Source organism: Photinus pyralis, unplaced genomic scaffold (genome assembly GCF_008802855.1).
Source record: "Photinus pyralis isolate 1611_PpyrPB1 unplaced genomic scaffold, Ppyr1.3 Ppyr1.4_LG1, whole genome shotgun sequence".
Classification (NCBI taxonomy): Eukaryota; Metazoa; Arthropoda; class Insecta; order Coleoptera; family Lampyridae; genus Photinus; species Photinus pyralis.
Window position 1 is genome coordinate 27,207,196 of NW_022170249.1, and position 14,102 is coordinate 27,221,297.

Consider the following 14,102-nt stretch of genomic DNA (forward strand, 5'->3'; position numbering starts at 1 on the left):
TCATTTTTTGAATGAAGGAAATAACATATCGCGTTTAGATTACCCTCACGGCTACTGTTTAACTACCTTTGACCTGACACCTGATTTATCCGCTAACGCCACAACACATTGGAATTTAGTTAGGAATGGTTCATTGCGCATCGAAGTTGGATTTCAAGATGCGTTAACTGAAACAGTAAACTGCTTGGTATATGCGGAGTTCGACAATGTCATTGAAATCGATAAACACCGAAATGTTAACGCAGATTTCAACAGTTAAAAGAGAAATCTCAAAATTGCGTACATTGCATAGTCTTACGCACATCAATAAGTTCGAAAAGCAGAAAAATAAATTAAGCTGATATCCTACGTATGATTTCACTAATAATAATAAATAAAAGATCAGTTTATACGAGTCCTTAGCCAGTTTAAATGTTTTCTGCAATGGATGCATACGTCGATATGCAAGGTTTCCGAGGTGCTCTTAATGAGTTTATACCCAAAGAAATTTCGATTGTTTCCTCGGAGGGTCCGAAATGCACAACTCTGTTAATAAAACCCCCTCAAAATTATAGTATTACTGCAACTATGAAAAAAGAGATTCGATATTTAGAGGATTATTATCATGGCTTAAAGTGGACCTCCGGTCACATTCGATATGAAAATTTTGAAGAGGAACTACGTACCCTGCTACAGCCATTTAGCAAGATCTATGTTAAAGGACTAGAGAAGCAGTACATTCTAAATTTCCTAAACAAACCTATAATAAATGCAGAGGATTGCGGATGCCCTTCTTTAAAGAAGCTGAAGAAAGAATTTGGAGGCATTAGGTGCTTGAATCATAACAGTGAAACTTTAATGTGCTCGCAAGAAAACGCTTTAATGCTATACGAATGGACCCAAATTAGCTCCACCGATGAATTCCCTAGAACTTCAACGAGCCCTGAATCACATACAGGATTCTGTAAGGCCTGGTGTTTTTGCAGCTGATAAATTACCAAAATTTATTCGTCGTCCATATGGACTTATAGTCAATACAGATGTTTCCACCAGACCTGGTCAACATTGGAACGCTATCTACATCGATAAAGATGGAATTGGCGAATTCTTTGATTCCTTCGGAAGGTCTCCATGTGGCCTTCATTTAAAATTTTTGAAAGCCAACTCTAGACGTTTTACATGTAACTATAAAATGTTACAACATCCCCTTTCGACTTTTTGTGGCCAATATTGCTTGATGTACTTAGTTTTTAAAATGAATAATGTTGCCACTAGCGATTTTGTAAACATGTTTAATGATAACTTAAAGTCTAACGACGACATCATCCGTTTATTGTATACTGCTACGTTTTGTAATATAAATTTGTTTACATTTAAGGGTTGATACTAATAAAGACAAGTTAAAATCGTTTAAAGATCGGTTGATTTTTTATAAAAAAGCATCCCTTTTGAGTGAGGTTCATAAATATGGTTTAAAGCATAGCGGTCGACTACGTGACCACGACCCTGGAAAAACTCGATGTCAAAGTCCAAGACCACGACCTTGGAAAAACTCGAGGTCAAAGTCCAAGACCATGACCTTGGGGAGGTCAAAGTCCAAGACCATGACCTTGGGAAAAACCCAATGCTACGACAAGTTCATAGTCCAAGGCCATCACTTGAGGAAACCCATTGCAATGGCCTCGGGAAATACCCAAATAAGAAATGTACGCTCTAATTTCAGTTAGTATTTGACTACCGACTCGTTAACATCACCTAACGTATTGTTACAAGTTTTATTAGCCTCGCATAATCTACTGCAGTTTACGTAATTATACAGTGCTAATCTGTGCATCTCTCTCTTTCTTATGTGTTAGGGAGGGTGTGTGTGTGTGTGTGGATAAACTTGGAAAAAACAAGGATTTTCAAACAAAAACTAAGAAAAAAGTAAGTACACAAATATTTTCTTGTTTTGCTTGCTTCTCGCTTTGCTTTTTCCTCTTCTTCTTCTTTGTAAAATTTGAAATGTATGGATTACCATTTTCTAAGAGTATGTACTTAGATTAGGTTTGTAATACAACATCTCTTATTTTTCTCTACATCTCTCTCTTTTAAATTCGCTAGGAAAATCCCAGAGCACAATTTTAGTCCAACTCAAATCCCAGAATCCAAATCACACAATCTCAACTCAGCATCCAAGACCACGACCTTGATCCAGAATCCATAATCACAACCCTGCCCCAGGATCCAAGACCATGATCCTGTACCAAAGTCACGATCTTGGAAAAACCTCAAAACCATGATCTTGGGAAAAACCCCCAAGACCACGACCTTGGGAAAACCCAAAGCCACGACCTTGGGGAAAACCCAAGGCCACGACCTTGGGGAAAACCCAAAGCCACGACCTTGGGAAAAACCCAAAGCCACGACCTTGGGAAAAACCCTAAGCCACGACCTTGGGAAAACCCCAAGGCCACGACCTTGGGAAAACCCAAGGTCAGGGAAAAACCCAAGGCCACGACCTTGGGAAAAACCCAAGGTCTCCGTGACGTCACAGAAAGTGGTGGGGGGGAGTGTCGGTCTTCTACTCGTATTGTTTATCAGCTACATGGATCACGAGATGGATCATATAGTTATCAAACGAAAGCTTATATATTATAAGAGGTGAACCCAGTGAAATTCAGCCTAAATTCAATAAATGAAAACTCTAGATCTTGATTATTCTTTCGCAACAATCTTGCGACGAACTTCCCCCTTAGCTCGTGCACAAACGGTAGCTTAAATGATGAAAGCACAATTATTTCAAGTTCATTTAATGGATGACTAATAATATAATTGTACAATTCAATTTATCACACCGTAGACGGTCGGTCGGTCACTTGGGCGCCACCAAGACTTATCTGCACCCCTCGCTGCACCCCCTAAGTCTTGGGAAAGGGGCGGTCTTCTCGGACGGGGTGGAAAGCCTCCGGGTATCCTCTAGTGGCGAACGGAATATACCAGGGATCAGTCAGAGTTCACCACAAAATGGCGGCGGTCACTTCCGGATTATCTAAAACAAAATAAGGCCGACGGCCCTGGCGGTAAATTTCCTAAAGGGAATAAAGCAATAAAGCACAAAGCGGTGTCTAGGAGAAAGAAAAGCGGAAAATCAAGGAGAACAGAATATAATGAAGTTTAGCGGAACGGTGGCAAAAGGTTACGGTTGTGCAAACAAGGGAAACTCAAAACGGTAGTGAAAAGGAAAGGACAACGGCATGACTTACGGTCGCTAAAAAGGGAAAACGGTAATACAAAAGGGTTTCGGTGAATTCGGAATGATACGGTTTCGCAAATTAGAAAAATCAAAAGGCGTACTTACAACTCGAAAGTATGAAGCAGAAAAGATCCTTCCCAAATTAAGCATTTTCCTCTTAAAGGAAACCAATTTTGGTAGAAGTGGAACATGGAATTTCCAAAGCCCGCAGTGCTCGCACCGAGCGATGTAGAAAATAATTCGGTTTTTAATTAATTGCAGCTCCTGTGATTATCTTAAAAATCTGGGGCAACTTGCAAACAACTAGAAAAATTACAGCGCCTCTGTGGACACCTCTCTCGACGGTTTTTGACAAGGTTTACTACAACTGCCCATTAACATGGCATTAATTAACAGCGCTTACCTAATCAAGCGTAATCAAACCTAAGTACTTATCAATCCAATCTGCAACTAGCTCCCTTGGACTTCTTCTTCCCAAACGGCGCTATCGCTTTAACACTCTTATCGCAACATGCAGGCATACGGACGGGACTGCAAAACTTGTAAACAACTCGATTTGAACTCGTTCTATCCTTGATTTTACTTATTATGGGAATCTAAAACACCTTATAAATAATTAACGGCATTGAAATCAAAGAATATTAATTGCCCCTCATCTTCGCCAGGACAACATCCTTCGGTGGTTACAAAAATATCGCGGTCGTGGTCTTTGTAAACGGCAAACTAAATGGAGAAATTCCGGGTGCTTCGTTACAATCTTTCTAACAACTTATTCCTTTCTTCTTGAATGTCATTGCTTTTCTGCAAACTCTGTTTTAACTCTTTAATGTGTCATTAGCATAAGATTTCTGTAAGGCTACGATTTCGTCAATCCAAGGTGAATTATTACGCCTCCTTTTTTTGCATCTGGGATTGCTACTTCCTGTAGGTGTAGAGCATATTTGAGCGTTATCTTCAACAGGTGTGGTATCCATGTCGCTACGGACCGAAGCCGTTGAAAAGTTTCTTTTTTGTGTATTGGAGGATGTACCTGTTGAGCATCCTCCCATATCTCCCTTATGTATGGGGGTGGCACATGAAATAATGTTTAATGCGGAGATTGCATTTATTGACATATCGTTTTCAAATATTTCATCAAACTTGTCATAATTACTGCTTTCCTTTTGCCTGAAAGAGGAGCTCTAAGCTGTACCGCGCACGAAGCCTCGTGTTCCTTTTAAAAATTGCTTCGAGCTCGGACGCGCCCGAAATTGGATTTCCCTTGTCCCCTCATGCACCACCTATTTTCTAGGGGCGCGAAACACTTTTGAGGTTATATACCTACTTGTCCAAAATGAACAACTTCCAAAAAGAATTTGTTTTAAAGGTAGGTTTCTCTTATATGCTGGTATATACTTAACATATTAAAATAAATTTGAACACAGACGTTATTTGATAATGCAGCTCAAAAGCTGATGGATTTTGATACAAGCAGTAGTAGCAGTTCCGATTTTTCATTTGTTGAACAGGATAACTGCAAGAAGCGAAAGATTTGCCTGCGTGTTAAGAACTATGTGGAGAATATAGTACGTGAATATACAGAAGTTGAGTTTAAAGCAGATTTTCGCATGTCGAGGAGTACTGCGTATAAAATTATTAGTAAGTAGTAAGGTATATAAAATTAGAACATTTGTGTGATTGTCTCCTTTCATAGATATGTTCGAAGAAACAAGCGTTATACCACAACATACAGCTGGCAGGGAAAAAATTACTGCGGAGAAAGCTTTTCTCCTTAGTGTCTGGTATTTGAGCAACCAAGAATCATTTAGACAAGTTTCTAGTCGTTTTGATGTGACATACAGTTCAGCTCATAGGTGCCTCATTAGAACAGTTAATTTCCTATTGTCAATAAAATCAGATGTTATACGATGGCCGAGCCTAGAAGAAATGGAAACTATTAGCGCAAACTTTGAAAAAATAGGAGGTATAAAGAAAGTTATAGGATGCATAGATGGAACGCATATTGAAATAAATAAACCTAGACTAAATCAAGACTCTTACATTAATCGTAAAGGATACCACAGTTTATTAATGCAAGGTGTTGTTAATAATAAAAAAAAATTTATAGATGTATTTTGTGGCGAGCCTGGCTCAATGCACGATGCTAGACTTCTCCGAAAGTCTGGAATTTATAGAACAATACTGAACAATGCTAATGTTATGAAGAACTATATAATATTGGGAGATTCTGCATATCCAAATTTAGACTGGCTTGTTACACCATTTAAGGATAACGGGAAACTTTCAGTTCGACAAAAAGAATTCAATAAGAAAATTTCAGCAACCAGAGTTATAGTTGAAAATAGTTTCGGTCTTCTGAAATGTAGATTTCGACGCCTAAAAAAATGGAAAACATCAATGTAAAACTGTTCCAAGTTAATTATGGCTGCAGCTATCTTACATAACATATGCATAGACGAAGATGACTACATCGAGTTGAATCTCGCGGATAATACTGATCCTGAGGAAGTTCCATATCATTCTATCGCAGAACCGACCAATACTTCTCGGCAACAACAAATCTTTTGTGAAATGTATACAAATAACCCAATGTGATATGCAATAAAATAAAACTTTTATTTCTTACAAGGTACAAAATATGTAACCAAAAAAACATGTACAAATTAATAAAACCGATCACAAATAATGGCGGTTCATTCTCGTGGAAGTCAATTATCTCTTGTTGCATTTTTAATCTTTCTTCATGTCGTTGCTTCTTCGCCTTACATTCTTCCCTTTTTAATTTAATATATTCTACGAGAGATGTTTTAGCCGATGCTTTTGTTTTCTTCTCGCTTTCACTGGCAACGTGTTCATCAGTTTCAGCTACAATAGGCTGTTCAGTAGATTCACTATTTGTAAGGTCCGTAAGGGGAGCGTTATTAGAATTAATTGAATGTTGGCAATTGTTTGTGGGTTTATCTCCTAAAACATCATCCATCAAGTCGAAAAATAAAAAGCGAGCTGGAGCCTGTCCGGTACGATTGCGATTATCTTTAGCTTTTGAGTAACTACGGCACAGACTTTTCCATTTGTTTCTTGCCATTACTTCTGTAATATTATGGCCGGAACTTAACATATCGTTACAAATATGCTCATACACATGTTTACGCTTTAATGGATGATTGAGATCATCCTTATGTACATTCATTGCATGAATGAGATCTACTGTAGCTTGATATGACCACACATTTCCTCCTTTTGAAACATTTCCCTCATCGAATTGATTTTCTTCGGTTCTTTGTGTAGTTACATACTCACAGTTTGCATTTGTTTTGGCATGAAATAAAAGGCTGCCAAGAAACTTCTCATCTGTAATGCAAAATAGAACAAGAGGTCATGTAATCTGCAAAGCTTACCATTTTGTGCCCTTACGTAATCATCATGATTTACAATAACATTATAATGTTTATTTGTTTGTGGGTCTATTAACTCTAAGTTGTACTCATCCACAGATTGCAAATTCATCTTATATAAAAAATCAAAATACACATAACCTCAAAAAGGAAAACAAACCAAATTATTTCCCTGTTCCATTTGAATACGGTGGCAACTACAACTAGAGCTACTCCGAACGAACTGCACCAGAGCTTCACGCACTTAAATGGAAAGCGACTAATATATCCAATTTGTGCGACCCCTTCCAGTTTTTCCGTTATTATCCTTCAATTTAACATATTTGTTTCAGATTTCGAAATTGTTTGTGTAACTCAGTCGCATTAGCATTATAACTCATTTCGTTAAATTGCCCTCCAGAATGACTCTTTCTTTATGGTTCTATCACGTCATTTAGCTCTATTTTCATGAAGTAATAGTAACAACACAGCTTACTTACTATCCAGCTGCACAACTCTCTTGGCGGGAGCGGTTTGCGCCGATCTACGCGCGCAGCGCTTATGCCCCGCCTCTTGGGGTAAAAGACTGCATTGCCTGTTTGGCGTGCAATCAAGCCCAGTGTTGCCACGTTGGCCATTGTCCCGAATTCAATTCAATTAGGCAATAAAATGTATTAAACTCCTAACCCTAGTTTCATTGCAATATTACGTAATATTGTACAGCAAATTCTAAACGTTCACATTACAATACAGCTCAAAAATCACCTACTACGGTACTGTGAAACGACCGCGCGATGAAAATTCGTTTAATCCGGCTCCGACTTTTACCCCAAGCGCGAGAAAGAGGGCACCATTCCATCTCGCTTGGTTGTAGACCGCCAGATCAAAGGCGCCGCTCGAGAGTTGCGGAGCTGGATAGTAAGTAAGCTGTGGTAACAATATGGTATCATGATCGAAGGTCAATTTATTATGCAGCAATCGAGGCACCGATGCACATTGTGGGTTCTAAGGTAAATTGCTTTCAGTACTAGCAGTAGTTTCATCAGATTCAGTAAGCCATAGTAACTATCCATCTGAAATAAAAGCAAAGTAAGAGTTAAAATGTCACAATTAAATTACATTTAAGGCATCACCTATAAATAATTATTTTACAGGGCCCGGAAGTGAAATGTGACGTTTTTCGCTACACTGTAGTGATTAGAAATTTTGGTATAAAAAAAAGTAAATATCTGAAAAATAATACGCATTGAATGCAGTTTTTAAAAAATTACGTCTATGTAAGCTAGAAGGTATTTCTTTTTAATTAAATAAACAAAAAATCGTTAACACTGATTTAATAATTAAATTTACCCTATGTTCACTTTATTTTACTGAATTCATTTAATTACCGCGTACCTACCTACCTATCCATGTTTCGTGAATTAAAATACATTTCCAATATCACCTGACCAATTCAAACGTTTCAAACTCTCCCATTTACTTTCAATAACGAGCATCTGTGCCAACACATTTAACACCGAGATGTACTTTACACTGTAAGTAGAACACCGCTTATCCGCAATAAGTCACATTTTAACATACCAGTCTACGTCTACCCCGAATTTAAAATGGGTCCAGTGTGACTGTAAGGAATGAATAAATCTATTTATAATACACATTTTTTTAACATACAAGATCATCAAGGATTTAAAGTGTACCCATTGCGCTTTCCTCACCAAGCATAAATCCAGTCTTCAAAGCATCTAACATTTGTCAAGACATGGATCCTGCCAAGGATTTAAAATGTAACCGGTGTGATTTTGTCCCTTAAAACACATTCAATTTTAAAACACATTTGTTAATACACAAGACCAGTAATAATTTCAAATGCGCCTGATATTAAATACAACCCCTTAAATCCCGTTACTTTTTAAGGAAATACCTAATCACGCGCCAGTGAAATGCCGGGAATGTCAACTCAGTTCGCACATGATCGGTATTCTACACTTGCACCTCTGCTCTGTTGCACCGTGACTCCCTTCGGTGGCCACCGCACTGCAACCGAAAGCGCGCTAGAATTTGAATTTGCATTGAACTGTATTATAAGGGAAAGGGGTAAATCTACGAGTAAAAAAATATACTCGTGGACCCACTTAGATTGCACCGTTTCGTAATAGTTATTTATGCATCAAGGGCATTAAGGCGATATTTATGCCGAGGGCGACAGAGCCCGAGGGCCTCTGGCCCAAGAGATTGTAAGTCGCCCGAGGGTTAAATATTGAGTAATGCCTGAGGTGCATACAACATTTTATTTTTCATCGTTCCAAGGAATGCATTTCCAATATACAAATGTCATGATTATTGTTTGCCCAACATTAAAGTGCTTCATACGAATCAAGTTGCATCTTTTTTATGACATAATGTAACTCCGTCAATCAATTTGACGGGCCGTTTGAGGGCATAACGAGGGGCATAATGAGAGGACAATCCATTATGCCCTCCCATTATGGCCTTGGGCGTAATAGACTGCTTCATATATCACATATGACAGATATAATTGACATACAGGGTGATTCCTATAGTACCTGCCACCGTTTGGGAGCGTGTAGGTGGTGCGTAGGGGAGTATTTTGATATAGGATACTTGGGGTCGGAAATCTAAAATAAGGGTGCCAGAGCCAAATTTACCTTCTGGAATTTCGCGCCTGTAGGTAGGCAACCCAGTGAACTTATACTGGGACCACTGGTTCCAGCACGATGGGTGCCCTGCTCACTACGGGCGGCAGGTGAGGGAACACTTGGACCAAACCTATCCGGACAGATGGATCGGCCGTGGAGGTGCGGTGGAGTGACCTGCCCGCTCGCCCGACATCACCCCATTAGATTTTTACTTGTGGGGTGTGATGGAAGCGCACGTCTACGAGACTCCCGTCGAATCCGAAGAGGACTTAATTGCGCGCGTCGTCATGGCCGGAGAGGCTGTTCGCCAGGACGTAGGAGTCTTCACGCGAGTTCGAGGGGAGTGGTTGGCTAGATGTAGGAAGTGCATTGAGAACAACGGTGGCCACGTTGAACACTTTTAAACGTTATTGCTTTTGACTGTCGTTTTCCCTCCTTCCCTCCCATGTCGCTTCCTCGCGCTAACTCGCTCTGCATCGCTCCGCGCGAAACGTCGGTCGGTTGGGGTGCCTACATACAGGCGTGAAATTCCAGAAGATAAATTTGGTTCTGGCGCCCTTATTTTAGATTTCCGACCCCAAGTGTCCTATATGAAAAGACTTCCCCTAGGCACCCCCTATACGCTCCCAAACGGTGGCAGGTACTATAGGAATCACCCTGTATAATAGACAAATGAAAAATAAAATTTTTTTCGTGTAGTCAGCAGGAAACGTGGAAATAAACAAAACAAACGCTTGCACGTTGACGCGTTAAAGCAAATTCAAATTCAAGCGCTTGCGGTTGGGCGTTGTTGAGGGAGTAATTTTAAATCTAAGTGTATAGGATAAAAAATATTGTGTGCACCACGGCACGAAAGTGGCAAGGAAGTGGCCAGCCTCGGCTTCGCCTCGCCTGGTCATATCTTCCTTCGCCCCGGAAAACGACCACTTTCCCGCCTTGGTACACAAAGTACTATTTTAAAAATTATAGATTTTAAATGTCCACCATTAAACTATACATTTTTCATTTTCTCGGCCGTGGTTCATAACTTTGTCAGATTTTAAGTGAAGAAAATCATTATGAGAGACCTAGCACAGCATATGAGGCTACAGATCTCTACATACAATTAAGGAATGACATTTTTAAGTATGTTATAAACTTTATTTGTCGAAAATCCATTTCCTTAAAGTTTAGTACCCGCAACAGATACGTTAACGTATATCTGTATTATTACTTACCTACTTTCTTTTCATGATTAAAATTCAAAATATTTTGTGTATACCAATAAAATAAAGAATATAAGTTTGTGTTTTTAGAACAAAACTGCCTACTTGTTTACAAGACAAAATTACTTAATCAACTAGCAAACGTCCTGTGCAATTGCTAATATTTGTTCTTTAATTTCTTCTCCCCGAGGAACATCGAAATATTCTTTGGCCGTAAATAAGTTTGCAAGTGTGTCTCGTTCCTTTATGCTCATTTGAGTATAATTCTCAATGGCCTTTCGTAAAATCATGCTTTCATATGGATTAAGATACAAATAAAGATCTTGCAGTAAGATGTCACTGGTAACTTCAAGTTCAGGATCTGCTAACATGAAAAGAGTAGTTCTTGAAATTTTGGATGGTAATGATCCAGTACTTAAAAGCATATGTTGTAATGCTCTGCCTATATACACATAGTTTCCCTTCTCTTTTTTCTATTAAGGGGTACGAAAGGAACGATGCAGTTTTCACCGCGAAAATACAACCGGTCAATTTTTTCAAAGAATATGTTGAAAACTTCCTTCGTTAAACCGCCCCCATCGATTCCTTCTTCTTCGATAAACTTTACCGACAACTGCTTTTCTGATGCTGACTTATCCTTATAGAATTCAATCATTATCTGTACACACTCTGATCTCTTCACATTTAGACACACTACTGGTGCATCTGGTGGCAATGAGGGTATATTCAGAGCAATTGGAATATTTGTGATTGAGCCGGTCTCGTTTAAAGCAATGGGATCTATTGTACCGGTAAGGATAATCTCTGGGGTATCATTAAGGTCAGAGAAAACAGGGTCTGTCAGGAGGTCAGTTATGCACTGATACGGAGACCAAGTCAAAGGCGGATTTAAATTCAAATTATCGCAGTCAAAAGGCTGTATCCATTGCTGCTTGAGGCTTGCCTTGTCGTCTTAGGGCCTCCCGGATAAAAACCCCGCCACCAGGGTAAGCTTTTTCCATAATGGATGAGGGGTCCTATCAGGCGAAAGAAGTAATTTAGATGTAGGATGTAACATAATGGAATATTTACACAGTGACATATAGAGCGGAAACCAAACTTGAGTAGGCCAAAAGGGGACTACCACAATTCCCTCGGCATTATCATTCTTAATTTTTTGTAAAACTCTTAAGATAATAGAAAAAGGAGGAAAAGCGTAAAATTTTAAGGCGTTCCACGGGATCGTAAGCGCATCAACTTTCCAAGAGCTTGGGTCCCTAAACCATGAGCAATATTTATCACACTTAGCATTGAGCCTAGATGCAAATAAGTCGATATCAGGAGTTCCGAATTTTCTGGAGATTTCTAAAAATGAATCATTGCATAATTCGTACTCCGTTTCTCCATCAAACACGCGAGCCGCTCTATCAGCTTCGAAATTTTGCCTAGACGCGAACCCAAAAATTGACTGTTGAAGGCTTTAATTTGCTTTTCTTATAATTAATAAGGAAACCCAAACTTAAAAGAGTTTCTTCTGTAACTTTTATATTTTTAAGGCAGTTTTCATATGAATTTCCAAGAAGTAAAAAATCGTCTAAGTGCACTACAGAGACCAATCCCTGGCCTCTCAAAAACGCCACAGCAGGCTTCATTAATTTCGTAAAAATATATGGGGCTGTACAGAGGTTTTTTAAATTTAAAATAAGACATCTGGTTTAGGTACCAAGAAAATTGACGAGACATACTGTCCTTTAACAGAATTACATTTAGAAATTACCCCACTAGCCAAAAAATTTTGTAGTATGACAGAAATTCCCATTACTCCCCATAACTTTTCCTTAGGCAAACGTTGTTGATAAATTTTTGTAATAAAAGGAATCCTGTAACCTTTTAAAACGTTTAAAAGTGATGGGTCTTTTGTGAATAATTCCCATCTTGGCCTAAAATGTTTTAATCTTCCTCCAAATTTACTTACATTTAGTTTCGCCTGGTGGCGGAGGATTTCCAGCTCCAGCTGGAGCTCTTGGGTCTTTGTGTACTTTTTGCCCCTCGTTGGTTCTGATGGTGAGGGGTCTTGTGGTACTGGGACTTCTGTAAAGGGCGATACTGTTGACTTTTTGGTCTGCTCTGACGATAGTCCCTCGAATTTTGTCGAGGCAGACCTTTCCAGTTTAAAGGTTTACTACATGTAGAAGGTGGCTTAAGATCTGCACCCGACTTCTGAAGTGCTTTTTACAAAATAAATAATGTGACTAATATACTAACATTCTAATATAAATACCTGCCGACTCTTCATTTAATAAATTTTTAGAAAGCTCTAACGAGATATTTATTGGAGGTGGTGCAGGAAGTGTATTGAGTGACCCTTCTTCATCACTGCTTTCATAGCACAACCGTTTTGGAGGATGAATAGCCCTCTTACTTAAACACGAATCCTCATCGGCATCTGATTGAACATCAGACTGTAATTCGGCTCTCTTTAGTTTTGACCTTGCTTTCGAGTAATCATCTAAAAAAAATGCATTATGAATAACTAGAATTATAATAATGGACAAAAATACACACCGTTTCGAAGAAGCACCTAGAAACAGGATAAATTTTCCAGTTTGCTTCATTTGGTGTCTCTCCCGTTTTTAATGCTTTTTCGTACACAGATTGAGTTTTGTAGGGTGGCCAGAAGGCATTTTTTTTCTTGGCGTTAACCAGTTTCTGTTAATTATAGCTAAACCGCCCCCACAAGACGCAGAAAACTCCACACCTAAAAACTCCATCTTTTTTATTATGTATGTAACGGAGGACGCTAAGGCTACGTTTCCATGCATACGAAAACCTAATACGCATCCGTGCAATTCTCTGTACAATATCAATAGACCATTTTCATGTACACGTATTTCGTATGCGAAAACTCTACATTCTGACAGATTCTGTCAATTAACATAACCTAAAAAAGGTAAATCAAAACATTTCGTTCTTCACATCAAATTTTACACAACGCCGTGACTCGGGGCCATATATATATATCTCTTATATATATGCTCGGGGCACGTTGCCGGAATTTTTCGACAAACGGGGCACGTTAAATGCGCGCGTTCATACAAATAAAAACATTGAACAGCTGATCATTTTAAAATAAAACCTAACCTAACCATCAAGCTCCCTTTCGTTATCTGAATAAGTTCTCATTTCATATGGTGGGTTAACAACTAATTATCATTATTTAGTAATTACTAATTAGTCACTAACAATCAGAATTTTGCTTTGTTCTTAATATTTCTTTTCATAGTTAAATAAATGCACATGTGCATTATGATCGATTGCCTGATGCTCCTGTATCAATGAAAATGATGAATCCGAAAAGGAAATAAGGAAATGTGTACTTAGGTACTTCCGAAAATAGTTACTATTTCTATTTATACTGATTTTACGTTTTTTAACAATCAGTTCTTAGGGATAGTACGGATATCAAATGATAGGATTCATTGTCTTCTACAATATTGTATTCAAATTTTTTACATCAGATCTGCTAAAACAATATAAGGTAAATGTTTAGATTATAGGGCCATGAACGGATTGCTATAAAACATTTATCCACACTACTAGGTTGTATAAATAATAAAGTTATGAATACATTTATTGGCACATTATAACTTTTAGCACTGGATTCTAGTACTTG

The 14,102-nt window shown here is 38.5% G+C and overlaps 1 protein-coding gene and 1 long non-coding RNA gene across 2 annotated transcripts in view; both read left to right on the forward strand.

The window, feature by feature from the left end:
* Positions 1–14,102, forward strand: part of LOC116159356 — a 56,172-nt gene that overhangs the window by 16,590 nt on the left and 25,480 nt on the right. The window lies entirely within an intron of this gene.
* Positions 4,130–4,998, forward strand: LOC116159362. The gene is made up of 3 exons (XR_004142967.1): positions 4,130–4,580; positions 4,639–4,852; positions 4,908–4,998. It is a non-coding gene; the product is annotated as an uncharacterized LOC116159362 (long non-coding RNA).